The following is a 16,662-nucleotide window of genomic DNA, read 5'->3' on the forward strand; positions in this document are numbered from 1 at the left end:
TGTTACTGAAAACTTTCATTTCTTTCCCTTTTATCATTTATATACTATTGTTAACTTCCTTCGTTTAAAATATGTTTATGTAATAATTTTTTGAACATGTCTTTAGGAAAACCAAATAATTTTACATTTTTTCCGGGTTTCAGTATCCGACTTGACCTTTCGCGTTACTAATAACTTTCACGAAAGAAATATTTTAAATTGAAATTAGAGTCCGATTATTCTCTCATTTTAATACAATTTGTAATCGTTTTACATAATTGTGTTGAATTTATGATTTTCGTTTGTGCAGTTTATTGGCTGATTGCAAGAACGACGTAGAATGTATTGAACATGCCAACGAACATATCGGAGAATGCAATGGCGGTTCAAATCTGCCTCGTTTTCGTAAAGACGGTAATGTTGAACCTATTACATCTAAAATAGACGTAGCAAATATTCCTATTTTTATTTATTGAATTGTCGATAATTTGTTTGATGCATTGCCCTATATTACGTAGTAATATTTGAATTAAACATAGATTTTTTCAATAGATCTTTTTATATTTGAATAAAAGATCGAAATATTTCACATTTTATTGTATTTCGATCGCAAATAGTTTACAAGCATCGTCATAATAGGGCTTTGCATAATGATTTTTATTATTTCTACAAAAGGGTCTTAGTTGCAGTTACTTTCGATTATGAAACTTAAATTTTGAAATGATTATTGCGCAGTCTGATTGCGCAGTCCGATTGCGCAGTTCGTCTGCGCAGACGAGTGCGCACACCGACTGCGCACTCTGATTGCGTAGACATTTTGAATTCAGTTTTATCACGTTTACATCGTCCTTAATTGTTTGGCAAGTTTAAGAAATTCTGTATAATATTTTTAATGCATTATACTTGGTCCTGAGTTTTTCAAATAGGTATTCTGTTTACTATTTTTATTATCAACCGAATGAATAACGATTAGTTATTATTTCATAAATACAGCAGTATTTTTTTTAACATATGTTCGGCGATTAACACCACGCCATTCCCCACTCCCAACTAATGCTGTTTTTTCAGGAATTTTCGTGGCCGCGCGCGATGCCACATTTATTAGAGTCAGTGTGTTTTTACGTATGAAATTGTTTTAAGAGCCCTGTAACTCTTGCTAAATACAATTATAATAATAATCAATCGCGTATTTAGAGTCAGTGTTTGTTCGCCGATTGAAATAATTTAAACGAGTGCGTCAATAATGTTTTTTTTTTTTTTCTTTTTTTTTAATATTCGTTACCGGTATTAGAGTCAATTCGGCCCTGGAAGGATCCATCGGTGCTTCAAAGGCCAAGAACGTAAGTATGTAAGTATCTTTCTTACATTATTAATTTATTAATTTTTTTTTTCTATTTTTAATTACAAATTATAAAGATTAAAAATGTTTTTTCTATAGACCCAACAAGTCTGCTGGTATTAGAGGCAACCCTTCACTGGATAGCACCCAACTGAACTGTAAAAGCTAAGAATGTAAGTACCTTTGTATATTGTAATCTAATTATATTAAATCTAATTAACTTTAATCCATTACGTTAATTTTACCTTGTTGATAAAGCTGTAATATTGAACGTTTTGTTGCAGATTTTCCACAGCCTTCATTTTTTCATGGATTCGACAAGTTTGCATGCTCAACTGCTCACTCGACCGAATGCTTCACGACCCAAGAATGCGACGTAAGTATTTTTTCACGTTACACTTCAATTAAGATTCAGAATTTTCAAATTGTTCTCAAAAGAATTAAATTTTATTCCTTTAATATTTAATGCCGCTTGAAGAACAAATTAATTTATTTTATACGTTGTTACAGGTTTTCTACGATGCCGGTCTTCTCGACGAATTTCCTGAGCCATTGCAGCATTGTTCTCCGCATCATTGGTGAGTCGCATGCATTTTGGTTCCTCCGGTCATTCAATCATGTCGTAGGACGAAAGGTCCGAATCGGCACGGATGACTGGTTGTATTACGTAGAATTTTTTATGAGCATAGTGACCTCCGGTATTTATTATACCGAAAAACAAAATTTCTTTTGGGTTTCATTTATTAATTCAGGATAGGTTTCCTTGCACATCGCGTTTTTAAATAATACTAAAAGAAATATAAATACATATAATATTAATGGCATAAATAATATAATATCGACTATTAGTTCCTCATGACTATAGTCACTTCTGAAATCAGAATATATTTATTATACTTACATGTAAAGGATCGAAATGAATATTTGAGTATTTTGTAGTTGAGAAGTCAAATGTCCTTCGACTTCGTTACAATGAAAATTATAATTCATACAAAAAAACAATGATTATGTATCTTATCATTGTTCCTTTAATCAATAAATGCCAATTTCATTTTTTATTTTGTAATAACATTGAGTATGTAATAAATCTCAATGAAATGTAAAACATAATAGAGTCACTGTTATATTCCCTTCGTGCTAGAATGCATTAGACATTAAGTGCAAGGAAACATTTCGCGACAGATAGATTTTGGAACCAAAGTAATAAATTTGATCTGTAATTTTATGTTTTCGAAAATGCACTTTGGTGAAAGGGTCATCTGAGGTTCTATTTCCATTATTATTTAATTAAGAAGTCAATTATTTCACCAAGTCGAGTCCTAGTCTTTCTTTTTATTATTATAAAAGTTTCTTGTTGATTATGCATATTTTCTTCCAATAATAAAATTTCAATAATTTAAAAAAAACTTTCAAAGTAAAGTCATTGCAAGTAAAATGAGAGAATACAAACAAAAGAACGTTAGTCCGTTAGATATATAGATATATATACGCTAATCACTTTTCTAGCTCAGGATTTTCAGATTTAACCCCTTCCGTGTTCATTGCCAGGAACTCATTCACGTGCCCAGGTGCTACTTGAGTGGGTGAAAGGCGATGGGCATGATGACCCTAGTTCATAACCTCATAACAATTTATTAGCGGCTGACGACACGTTAGAGTATCGTGCACGACGTATTTCCACATAGTGTGTTTGTGGTTAGGCTGTGGAATTGCGTCGTTCGTACATTTATTTCATTCACTTTACTGTAAAACATTACTGAAAATTCATAAATATTAATATGCTCTCAAGTAGAGCAGATTGTTTATAAAGTAAACGCGATAGATTCTATAAATCTTATCAATTTCCGATAACGTTGGAAATTTTCATACCACCTCTCTTGATGTTATGCTCTTTAAAGCATTGAAACTCAAGAGTTATCATACCGGTAATTAATGTCGCGTTTCACGCAGAGGTCTCTAGCGTTCGTCAGCTGATTTCAGGGAATGGTACGTAAAGTTAGAGTGTGAATGTAGTATGCCAAGCTCGGGTGTCGGAGGCGTCCCGGGACGTCTCTCTAGTGTAGGCTTTTGCGCCCGGGCATTATGCGTGAGAATCGTTGCGTGTGGTGTGTTGGTATGCCTGTTTTGCTATATTTTAAATATAGGTATAGGTAGGTAGGTAGTATACTTCTGGCGTGCTTGATAATTCTAAGTAGGTAGGTCCGGGCAGGTTGGCACACAGTCTCTGATCGGGTAGGAATATTTTCGCGTGCCCAACCTGTTTCAGGAAATATAATTTGAATAATCGAGAGTAAAACTAGCACGTTTGGGTGTTGCCATTCGTCACTGGCTTTACCTATCGATTTTTTCAAATTTAATCGCGGTCGTGGTCGCGAGGTTGATGTACGAAACGAACGTGTGTGTGCTCGAGTTTCTACACGTGTGTACGAACAACGATCACTGCAATCGTTGCTTGTACATGTGTTGTCTCGTTTAGCTTTCGCGATTCGAATTTTTTTTTCTTTTTTTTGGCTACCGATTAGAGAATCTCGAGCCTAGATATAAGTTTCAGCGGGCATGGCGCCTGAAGAAAGAAGAAGAGGCTGGCTGCCCGACAAACTGTCACGAAGAGGGCAGCCTAGGAATGATCTCCCATCTAAACGATGGGAAATCATTCTTGTTACTATTTTGTCACTATGCTCTAATTAACTTGCATGTAGTAGTAGTAGTAGTTTGTGTACTGACCGATGTTTATCGGCCCATCATCCCGTCCTGGCTAAATCGCGATTTTTGTAATTAGCATTGCGAGTAACTAATCACGGGTTGATTTAGCGTTGCGAGTTATTAATCACGGGTTGATTTAGCATTGCGAGTAATTAATTACGGGTTGATTTAGTGTTGCGAGTTATTAATCACGAGTTGATTTAGCGTTGCGAGTAATTAATCACGGGTTGATTTAGCGTTGCGAATTATGAGATCGCGATTATCTTTGACATTTTTTTTTTGCACAAATTATTATTTTTTTACAAGTGTTAATATCGATTAACTTCATAGCGTTGCGACTTTCATTTATCGCGAATAATCAAACTTTTTTTACGTATATATTTTACTTTTATCGGTTTCTGTTTTTACTGATTTCATTTTAAGAATTAGCATTGCGCTTTACTTTTATCGCGGTTTTTCTGATTGTTTTTACACTTAGCGTTGCGTTGGAGAATGATCGCGTTTTGTTAAGTAGTGTTGCGAATAAACAATGCCCAAAATTCTTCCACTGGAATTGTGGAAATTTGTTCCTGTTCCTGAGAATCACTTGTTGCAGCTATAAAAGCTGTATATGAGTGATTATACACCAGCAGCATATTTAACCAAAGCTGCCTTGGATTTTTCACCATTAGTGTTGCGTATTTTTTTATATGAGTGCATAAATTCGTATTTATTAGTGTTGCGTTAATAATTGAAATATCTTAGTTTGATTAAATTCGCGTGTTGCTTATTTCCTTCTTTTTTTCTTCTTTTTTAATACCTTTTCTTTAATAAATGTCTAATTAATTATTATTGCAAATATCATGAAGCACTCTTCGCGGTTGATTTTAAAAATTACGGATGTTAGTAAGTTAGTGTTGCGAAATTAGAAATATTTCACTCACGGTTCTTTTTATTCGGGTTTACATTGAGTGAAAATTTTTATTTTGGTGGCCCTTCTGGCTACCACTGTATTTTCTTTTTCAGCACCCCTCACTGAAATATTTGTTAATAAAAATACTGCTGTAATATGAATATGTCCATTTTCTATTCTTTTCTTTTTTTTTAATTTTTTTTAATTTTGGATTGAAATGAAAAAATTTCATTCACGATACTCGTTTATTTTGCAAGAAAAATCATGCAAAATAATCGTTTTGGGTGTGTAACTCGACTCTCCCAACATCTAATATAAATTATATTTTTCCTTTTCCATTTTCAGCTTAATTATTAATTGCTGTTTATAAGAATAAATGCAAATAAGTTGCAATAAAGCGTGATTATTTCAATTGCAATTTATTGACAAAATATTTTTGTATGTTAATAAAATTTTGTCTAATATGTGACATGTCTTCTTTCAGCTGTCATTGTTCTGATCTATTTCACTGACTACTAATCCAGTAATTAAGTTTGTTTCAAATTAATTGATGTACAACGCTTTCCTATCACCATGTCTAACATCATTTTAAATATTTGAACTTAAGTGAGTATGTCAGAGACTCAGAAGTGAAATAATATTCGTAGAAGGAAATGACATAATGGTAAGTGATGTTTGATCCTCATTTAATTATTTTTTATCATTGTCGCAATTTTTATTTATAATCGATACAGATTATTATTTATAATAATTTTATTATTTTACACAGTATGTTTTGTTTCAGGAAACATTAGGAGGCAAGTGGAAACAATATAAATTATTCAAACCTCCATTCACTGTCTCTTTAATATTCAGATTCTTTTCATGAAATTGTTAATTACTTACGGAAATAGGACGTTTAAATCTCACTTTAGATTTGTGACATGTGAGTTGTATAAATATCCTTTAAATTTGCGATAAGTTGTGCGAAAACCCTCTTGTTTTATGATAGGTAGATTGCATGAAAATTTTCTAGTTTTATGATAGGTAGGTTATGTGAAAATCTTCTAATTTTATGATAGGTAGGTTGTATAATCACCTTCTTGATGGTGATCACCTGATTTTTTATACGTGAAAAATATCCTTGATTTCCGTGTGTTTGGTATTGTAAGATATCTTTGATTTTTATGTAAGTCCGGCTGACGAATTTTGTTTGAGAAGGTTGGCAACCACATTTTATTTTTTCGTGTATTCATTACCTTTGAATTTTCTTTTTTGGTTGGGTTTTTTTATTTCCATTACATATTGGCTAGGCAGGGTGGTTTAATTTTTAAATAGGTAGGCTATTCTGAAATTAATTATAATTTATGGTTATATATTTCTATGTTAAGTTAGGATTATTATTAAGTTAGTTGTAAGTTAAGATCTTAACAACGAAGTTAGTAGACTTTATAAGTATATATGCAGGGATTTACACTGCAGTGCTAGCACAGTAGTCTTTAAGTTAAGTAAAATATTTAGTATTAAGTAGTAATGAGTAGTATTAAGTAGTATTAAGTAGTAATGGGTAGTATTAAGTAGTATTAAGTAGTAATGGGTAGTATTAAGTATTATTTAAGTAATATTTAGTATTAAGTAGTATTATATAAGTATAATATACTCAATTTTTTGCAGCATATTTCATTTCAGTCCAAGTTATTTTATTTTTCTAATTTTTTAATTGTCAATAGTTTTAAGTAGTATTATGTAAGTATAATATACTCAATTTTTTGCAGGATATTTCATTTCAGTCCAGGTAATTTTATTTTCCTAATTTTTTAATTGTCAATAGTTTTAAGTAGTATTATATAAGTATAATATACTCAATTTTTTTCAGAATATTTCATTTGAGTCCAGGATATTTCATTTTTCTAATTTTTTAATTGTCAATTATTCTATATTTTCTTATTGTTATTATATTTCACAGACCAATGGAAATATTGATAAATTGTAGCATACTAACATCTCACATAATTTATCTCTTTTTTCTATGTTTAATTTGTCTTTTCTTTCTAGGTTTAATCTATCTTTCATTTCTAGCATTAGTTTTCCGCGTCGGCTTTTTCTTTAAATTCTTTTTGATGTTTGATTTACACAACGATCAAAAGTTGAACGTTTTGCAAACGTACATCGAAAGCGAAATTTATGTAATTAATATTAGTAGATTTTTTGCGAAAGGTGGGTGGTTGGGACGTGGTTAGGGTGGGTCTCCACTCGCAGCACCTCCTCGTGGTGAGACCTGGGCAATCGGTATTATTTGACCTATAATTCCTCATTGTATCACTGTAATTGTGTCATACATAGCTCACTGCCGTGATACAAGTATGAATTATATAACAATTAATACGAGCTAATTGGCTGCGATTTCGTGTCGTAGATTTTCATAGGTTAACCCTTTGACTGCCATGTTGGTCATATATGACCGGCAACGGTTTCTCCCGTGACGCCATGGTGGTCATGGGTGACCGGAGCCTTTCGACTTTTTACAATTGTAAAAAACTAAATGAAAATCGAGAGTTAGCGTATTTGAATATGGCCGATGTATAGAAGATACATTGAAATAAAATGTGCCCTATCGAACGATTAAAATTTTTTATTAGAACAATAAAGAATAACAAAATGTTAGAATAAATCTTGCATCTAACGGTGCACTTTGTTAAAGCACTCCAAACATAAATGCGGCGCACCAATACAATCCGGACAATAAGTGGTCACCTTCTTGGTCTTATTTTTAGCAATTTTTCACCCAAATAGTTTGGAATTTTTTTTCTAACATTCCCTGCACAATTTTCGTACCAGGTACGCTCGCCCTTCTTTTTTTGCAATTCGTGCCGTAATCTTCGTCGAATCGTTACTAAGGCGCCACGGTGGTCACCCGTGACCACCAGTAAGAGAAACGCTCCATTTGATAAAAATATAGCCTTCTAACATCGATTCGTTATTATTTTGCCATTATATGCTTTGAATAATAAAAATAATTCCGTGGCGTCCTGGGCGAAACATATGATTTCGGCGTGGCAGTCAAAGTGTTAAGGGACAGTAATGGGTTAGCATTCTTCTTGTGTTTTATTTTATCTAGATATAATTTACATATATACAGGTAACTCTCCTATAACACGGTAGATAGGTTCCTAGAAAATCCCGTGTTGCGTGAAACCGTGTTATATGAGAACTAGAGACAAAAAGGGAGTTGCGTTCCGAAAATTGAATGAAACGAAATATTTTTGCTTTAATTCCATATAAGCATATAATCTTAATACGTTTAATAATTTGTTTATACATTCTCACGTAAATCCACTATATAGTTCGTTATTCCATGCCGTTATTACTTTAAGGTAATTTAGTTTTTGAACGCGTGAAACAAAAATCATATTATCTAGTGCTGTAGAAGTATAGTGGTGTATAAAAGTTTTCGTAATTTTTTTATCGTGTTAGAGCGAAACCGTGTTACAGGATGCAGTGTTATACGAGGGTTCCCGCAATTTATCCTATCGTGTTAGAGCGAAACCGTGTTGTAAGATGCCGTGCTGTATTACATATATCGGTTAAAATAGCGTTCATCGCTTATATTTTATATATATATATATATTTTTTTTTATAATTCCTATGCTACGCTACAATTGAGGTCAATATTAATTAAACAAACTGATTGCTTTAAAACTAGACGTATATTTAATTAATTATGTTTGACTTAAATAACATTTCTTTGGTTACTTTCTCATTCACATTTGCGAACTTCTGTTTTATGTTATATAATATCGTAGTAACAGTCTTCCCGCCGTTTTTCTTTCGTGTATATGTCATCGCTACCAACCTCTCATTCGCGTATTCATTACCAACCTTTTTCCCGCTTTCATACTAGAACCAATCCTCATATATTGTTATTTTAGGTTGATTTGAAAAGATAGGAAACTTTAACGGTTGTAAAAAAAAAAAGAAAAAATGTATAGACTAATTTCTATTTACTTCACATATACATATTATTACAAACGTAATATGTAACAGATCTAAAATTAAATGAAAATAATTCGTTCTCTATTCATTCGCTATAATTCATTCATTCAATTCAAATTGTGAGTTTTCAACTTCATTCAAATATTAACATATTTGATATTAAAATCGCAATTCATATTTATGTTAGAATTAGATGTAATTCAAACCATTGCGAATATTTTAATTTTATTAATGTTGTTAATGTGGATAATTATATTATTAGCTTTTGTCGATCTATCGCGAAACTCATCAACGCTAGGTGTCAATGCATGTAAATTCAAAATGAATTAAATTTAATATACCTATGTACTATCCAAACAATTTTTAGTTTTTTTTTTTGTTTTTTATTTTAGACTTCGAAAGTATATAATTATTAAGAGCTTTTAGATTGGATATTGAATTCCATGTAATATTGTAGTTAATATTATTAGTAACTTTTGAATCTTGAGTCACTTTAACCATAGAGTTAAAGTGGTTATGTTGTATACAGTTCCTGAATGTATGAATTATTATGCATAATTCACGCTAATTAAATAAGAAGCGTATCATAGTTCTAAATTTTTCAAATTGCTGAATCAGTAACGTTGGAAATCACACTGAAATGATATGAAAACTAAAGATTTTGATGAGAGGGTCAAGATGTTACATTGGGTAATACATCTAGTCTATACTTTATCTGTGGTAACATGTAATAACATTCGGTATTTGTGATTTATAAAATCTTACTCTTCGTACGTAGTATTTATTTGTGATTTAATCGAAGACATTAAACTATAAGCTGTGTATCCAGTCTACAGATTATTTTCCCTAAACATTGTCGCTTTTCTTAACGAGAGGCACTGTGGAAATATAATCTTACATATAATCAACAATGGTACTATTTCTAATTATTTTTCATAACAAACCGTAGGTGTAAACAAAATCGAAATTATTTGTAATAGATTTTGCTCTTTCTTTTTGTTTCAAAATTTATTTCATTATTTTACTGTTCTGTAATCATGTAAACAAACTTTGAAATTTCGTGATGTAAATAAAGAAATTGTGTCTTTACATACATAACGAAATCGGAAAAATTTGTATTTTTATTATTTAATTTATATACATATATATCTATGGTTTATATAATTAATATAAATCAAACACTTTTGTATTTTCTATTTTATGTGTATTTTATATACTTATGTGAAACATATGCTGTGCCATATATCAAGTGGCATTTTTGATATTTAACAATGGATGGTAACCAAGTAATGGAAATGAAAACGATGAAACTTATTATAGATACATTCTTATAGTGAATATCAAATTAAAAGATTATTGTGTAAACTTTTATCACATGAAATTCAAGAACTTTGTTTCTGAATTTTTATCTAAACAAATGCATTTGTTTATCAAGGATATTTAGTGGATATTTAACCCTCATATTCACATTTCTTTTACAGAAATGTATAATATTCCTCTGAGATTGTATATCATACAAATATTTTTTTTACTTTTTTTCAATTTGCAGGTAAAAATATTTAAAAGTTTGATTTTAATAGTAAAGATAATTCACATGTATATATATATACGGTTTATCTAAAAAACGTAACTATTCCAAATTGTTTTGTACAAACTAATAAATAAGTATTTATTGATGTTTATTATTTTAGAGAATAAATGATTAATATAGTAATTGATAAATGTTTGAATCATCAATTACATATAAGCTTTTCTTACTTATTTCTTTGAAGGTATCTAACTTAACTTTTTTTAAAAAATATAAGAGAAAATATCATGAAGAATTTAACAACAAGACAAATTGCAAAGAATAGAAAAAAGAAAAAGAAGATGGCTGCTCTTCTGGAAATAACTAAATTAAATGATAAAGATAGAGAAGCTAAAATAATTGCACTGAAGAAAGCTGTTAGTATATTTAATTAAACCGTAATATTTTTGTTCTAAATTTCATGAATAAATATCATTTTAGTCCCTAGAAGCTGATCAGTCATCAAATGATACGACAGTAGTGAAATTTCCATAGAAGAAAATGTCAAACGTAAACGTCCATGTGATGAGGATTTAAAAGAAGCATTTCTAGAGCATTCTACAAAGAAGAAATAAGAAGGTATAGAAGAATCAGATGCACTTGCTAACAAAAAACCTAGGTTTGTAAACATTAAAATGTTTACATTCTCAATGATATTTCAGAAAGCGTACTGATATTTTTGTTTAACGATATAGATTAAGTGGAGATGAGTATTTAAAATTGAAAGAAAAATTGAGGGCACGTAAAATGACACTTAAAACTATACCTCGATTTCATTTAAAACCAGTTGGTGAAAGTGCTAGTTTAAGTATTAATGTTAAAAGTGAAGATAGAATTCCTATTTTTCTTAGTGATGTGCAACATTTATTATTGTACTCATTACATGGTCATCACTCACCATATATGCCAACAAGATGGTGTCACCTTGAAAAATATAATAGGGTAATGTACATATTGAAAGTACAAATTAATTTAAAAAGTATTATTAAACATTTACAAATTCTATATAGGTCACGCACGCAGTGGTTCTTGTTATTGAAGAACTTTCCATGTATCATTTTATGGCTTATGAAAGTATGTTCTCAAATATAACGTCAAAATTGGAACATCGTTTAGAAGTTGTGACCCCTACAGCTTATGGAGGATCAGTAATAGAAGATCTTGCAGCTGTCCCTATTACAGGAAATACAAAGTGATAAACTACTTAAAAGTATGTGTATTTAATGCAGTAAAACGTTTATTATCATATTATAACATATAAAAAATGTATTGTAATATGTTTCAGAATATGGATCATTGAGGCTGCATTACGAAGTAATGGTGATGTTATAAAATTATTACGAACTGTTTTTCCTGTGTATGAAGATCCATCAATAAGGGCTAAAAAGTTGAAAAGAAGATCTTACTTACCTGTTACGGATAAATTTCCTCGAACACAATTACTTTTATCTTATGTCAAATGGTAGAAGAAAATTATCCTGTTCCACTAAAGGGTGAACTAGCAAAGAAGTTAGTATTGACAACAAAGATATTTTTAAAATCTATAAAATTTATAGATTAAATTAACTGTTTAATGCTTAGATATGGAGATTATATAATGACAAAAGATGTTTATATAGAAGCTAATGCAAAATCCCCAATGTTTGGTTTAGACTGTGAAATGTGCAAAACAACTACTGGAGAATTGGAATTAACAAGAATATCTCTTGTGGATGAAAGTATGAACGTAAGTTCAACTCTAAAATCCTTATAATAATTTGAATATACAAGTACTATAAAATTCTTATCACAGATTATTTACGATAGTCTCGTAAACCGAATAATCGATCACGGACTATCTCACTCGATTCAGTGGTATAACGAAAAAAAATGTTGTATTCTGTTACAACAACGTTATCTGATGTTCAACAAACATTGCGAAAATTACTTCCTACAGATGCAATCCTTGTAGGCCAAAGTTTAAATTTTGACCTTCATACGTTAAAAATGATGCATCCATATATCATTGATACATCTGTGATTTTTAATATTACGGGAGACAGGTATACTTTTTTCTTTTTTATACTGCAATTGCGTTATTGCAATATTTTTCTAATTAGGTTACACTAATTATTACATTTAATAATTATAGATATAGAAAAACAAAATTACAAACGCTAGTAAGGGAATTTCTTGGCGAAAGAATACAGGAAAGTAAATCTGGTCATTGTTCAACCGAAGATTCACAAGCGTCTATGAAATTAGTACAATTAAAATTAGCAAATAGTGTGGATTATGGGGATGCTGTATTACTTGGTCGATGTGATATGGAAGTGTTGAAAATGGAAGCAGAAAAAGAACAGATGATCAACGATCGTTGAAAACTCAAATACGAAAATATGCCACCTCAATTTTAAACATATAACAACGGATAAAAAACTGCTCCATTGTGGGAACTAAAGAAGTTATGAACGAATATTCTCAATATTTAACTTCTTCTATTAATGTTATGGATGATAAAAATTTTGATAATAATGATCAAGTATGTATCATAATGTTTAAATCAACAATTTCAATTAATAATATATACTATTTATATTATTATCATTTTACCTATTACAGGTACGCCTCGTGGTAGCAGATAATAATAAACAGGCAGTACTTCGAGCTTCACAAATAGCTATGGAACATGCCTTTACCTTATGTCATGTTAAAATAGAACGAGAGAAATTAAAAAATGATAAAATAGAAAAAACGGTCCGCACTGTAAATAAATGGGTACATAAATTATGGCAAAACATGGCAGTGAATGGTTTAGCATGTGTTATATTCGCGGGAGAAAATTATGCAGCAAATGGTGCTTGTTTTTTGAATTTGAAAAAGGAAATACCTGAAGATTGTATAATACGTGCTTAAAAATAAAGAAATGTCATTTCTATACTAATTTAAAAGGAAATTATTAAAGAAGTATAACTCTAGTAATATGAATTATAGAAAAAAATATAACTAGCAAAGTTTCGTAAAAACTAATTCCTGTTCGATAATTATTTTATAGACATGTACAAAATATTGTATTATTGATAAAATTTTGTATTCCTTGTAAATTTAATAGGAATCTTTACAATATGTATAGACTCTGTTGGATAAGAGCACATACATTTTGAAATGAATATCAAATTAAAGAAAATATTAAATATAATTGGATTGATTTTAGTTATTTTCCTATGCAATAATAGAAATCAAATTAATTATGTTTATAAAAACGATATATTTAGTTATGAAATACCCATAGATTACATGCAAAAATATAATAGTAATAAACATAACAAAGACAGGATTTACAAACAGAAACGAACATACATATCGTTTTATTGTTATACTACATCTTAATTTATCCTGAATTATATTAGTGGATTAATGTAATAAAATAAGCAAAGTAAACTCGCACGCTTCGCACATGAACATTTTGCCATTATTATCATAATAATAGTGTAATTTCAATTCAGTAAAATACCGCAGCACTTTTATATTTAATAATGTACATTATCCTATAATAATAAATTACATAATACGAAAAATGATCGCAATTGAAAAAATCGGAAATAAAATAATTTTTAGTCATTTATCTTTAATTTGAAGAAATTATAACAAGAAAAATATCGATATGTAAGCATTAAAGGAATAAATGTTATTAAATAATTTTTAAATGACAAGCAATTACATTAATTATAAAATTAATATATACTTTACAAGATATATTGAGCAGTTTTATCTGACATGAATTATAAAAAAGGAATTATTTTGATAAATAATATTTAAAATTGTATTCTATAACGCCTACAGATCATATTATTTAAAGAAATAATGAAATGTTTAATATGGTTTATTACAAAATTTGTCGTTACCCAACGCTTTTTGTTTTTCCAAATACATCAAATAAGCAGACATAGGTTGGCGTGAATTCTATTCAGCATTTTCGCCTAATGAAGTTACTTTCGCAAGCTTTCTGTTTCTTCTTCATTGTTTCAATATCAACAACACTAAATTCAGTCGTACTTCCAGCACAACTTGGCGGAGTAAAATCGTCTTCTACAAACATGTTCTTTATCTTTTTAGATTTGGGCATCGAAGGTGGTAATATCTGTTCTTTCATTTCTGATGATTTCTTTTTCTTCAACGATTTCGATGGAATGTCCGATAGATTTTGTAGAACATCGTCTGGAAGACGTTTAACGCTTTTTCCTCGTGTTTCCATTCTTGTAGATTCTATTACTTGATTGTTAGATTTCAATTTCTTAGTCTTAATTTCTTTTTGTTTTGCATTTTTTCTATGTGTTCTTTTTGTTTTTCTTTTGCATATCTTTATTAGCTTTAATACTAGCGGCAGTGCGTTTTGAAACTTCTAACGCTTGCTCTCGAGCTTTAGAAAATGCAACCGTTTCTGGTCCTCATCTGAATCTGATAGTGCATCATTAAACTCTTGTGGTTTATTATATGATGTAATATTTTTTACACTATTTTTTGCAACACCAACTAATAACTTTTGCTTTTTCTTTGATGATCTTTCAACTGAGATATTTTCACCCTGATCTGTACTATCTTTCGATAATTTATTTTTTTTCTTAGGAACTTTTTTAATTAAAACTTCTTCATTCTGTAAATTATCATTTGATAATAGTTTCTTCTTTTTCTTGGCTGGTATCTTTTCAGATAATGCTCATTATCTTGCAAAGCTACATCTTGCATTGGTAACTTCCGTTTTTTCTTAGATATTTGTTCATTTGAAAATATTGTCACTGGATAGAAAATCAGAAACTTTTTTCTTCTTTGTTACTTCTTTTCATTTACATTTTCCACAATTGGAATATCTTCAACTAATTTTTCTTTTTTCTTTTTCTTTTTATTTTGTTATGATTTTCTGATTTATTTCAATAGCCTCTTTTTGCATTTGTATGTCAGCATCATCTGTTTTCATTTTTTTCTTCTTCCTCTTTTTCTTATCTACCTTTTCGTCGTTATTGTCAGTATTGACACTAAAAATGACACGTTTAGTTTTTCTACAATTTCTGAATCACTATTTTGAATTAATGTAGAATTAGTTGTTCTTTTACAGTTGATTGCTTTTGTTTTTTACGCTTCTTTTGGCGATCATTTTCTAATATATTGTCTGCTGACTTTAAATAGTTTTCTTTTTAATGAGTCATTTGCATCTTGTAATACTTCTGTTTTTTGTTCGTTGTCATCTTTGTTTGATTCAATCTGATCATTATTATTGTTTATACTTGTGATTTTTGGAATTTGTATCTGATTTCAATAGTGGTGCACTTTCATTTAGTTTTCCTTCCTCAAGAATTTTGTTGTTGGTGTTTCACTTCCCAAAGTTAATGTTGTTTTATTTAATTCTGAAACTTTAGTTGACATTGGCCTTGAAGATTTGTTTTTGTTAGTAAATCACTTAATTCAGATGGAAGACTTCTATTCATGAGAGGTTCATTGCATTTTATGTTACTTAGTTTTTTCAAATTTTGCTCTTTCTGTAACGTTATATCTTTGTTTTCTTCGTTATTAAGACAATCATTTGTGTGAACATCACAGATTGTAAACATAAATTTCTCTCGTCTCGATGAATTAATTTTTGGAGTACTACATTCCATTGATTTATTAAGTTTTTGCATTTTTTTATTGAATGCTAATGTGATTCATTTATTGATTCTCCTACACCTTCGACGATAAATTCACCAGAGGCGCGCTTTTGTTTGTTTTCTTCATTTCCAAAGGAGACGAGAAAGACACATCAGTAAAATTATTTTCTTTTTCACTTACTTCTGTCTGATCTGCTTTTAGTTTCTTGTTCTTCTTCTTATCACTTCCAATGATATGAGATAGATTTATATTAGCAGATTTTGATTTATTTTTTCTTTACCGAAGTATCTGTTAATTTATTTATATCTTTCTCATTCGTATTTTCTTTATTATTTTCACACTGTTCTTCCTTCTGGTTTGTTTCCTGATCTATTTCAATCTCACTTTGGCTTTCTTCCTCATCATCTCTTTGATCGTCTTTAGCTCCTCTTTGTCTAATTCGTCATTTTCTATTTCTTCACCCTCCTCTTCGTCACTTTCATTAGATTCTTCTTCCCCTTCTTCTTCTTCTTCTTCAACTTCATCATCATCAACTACAAATCTGCAAGATCTGACCCATTGTATCCGGATCTGATGATTCAGTTTCTG

General features: G+C 30.1%; 2 pseudogenes; one reads left to right on the top strand and one right to left on the bottom strand.

Moving 5' to 3' along the window:
• The first annotated feature begins 10,700 nt into the window (after nt 1-10,700).
• Nucleotides 10,701-13,347, top strand: LOC143221590 (RNA exonuclease 5-like; annotated as a pseudogene).
• A 957-nt stretch (nt 13,348-14,304) lies between these two features.
• LOC143221589 (uncharacterized) lies at nt 14,305-16,615 on the bottom strand (annotated as a pseudogene).
• Nucleotides 16,616-16,662: the final 47 nt, after the last annotated feature.

The sequence above is a fragment of the Lasioglossum baleicum genome, unplaced genomic scaffold (assembly GCF_051020765.1).
Source record: "Lasioglossum baleicum unplaced genomic scaffold, iyLasBale1 scaffold2778, whole genome shotgun sequence".
Taxonomy (NCBI): domain Eukaryota; kingdom Metazoa; phylum Arthropoda; class Insecta; order Hymenoptera; family Halictidae; genus Lasioglossum; species Lasioglossum baleicum.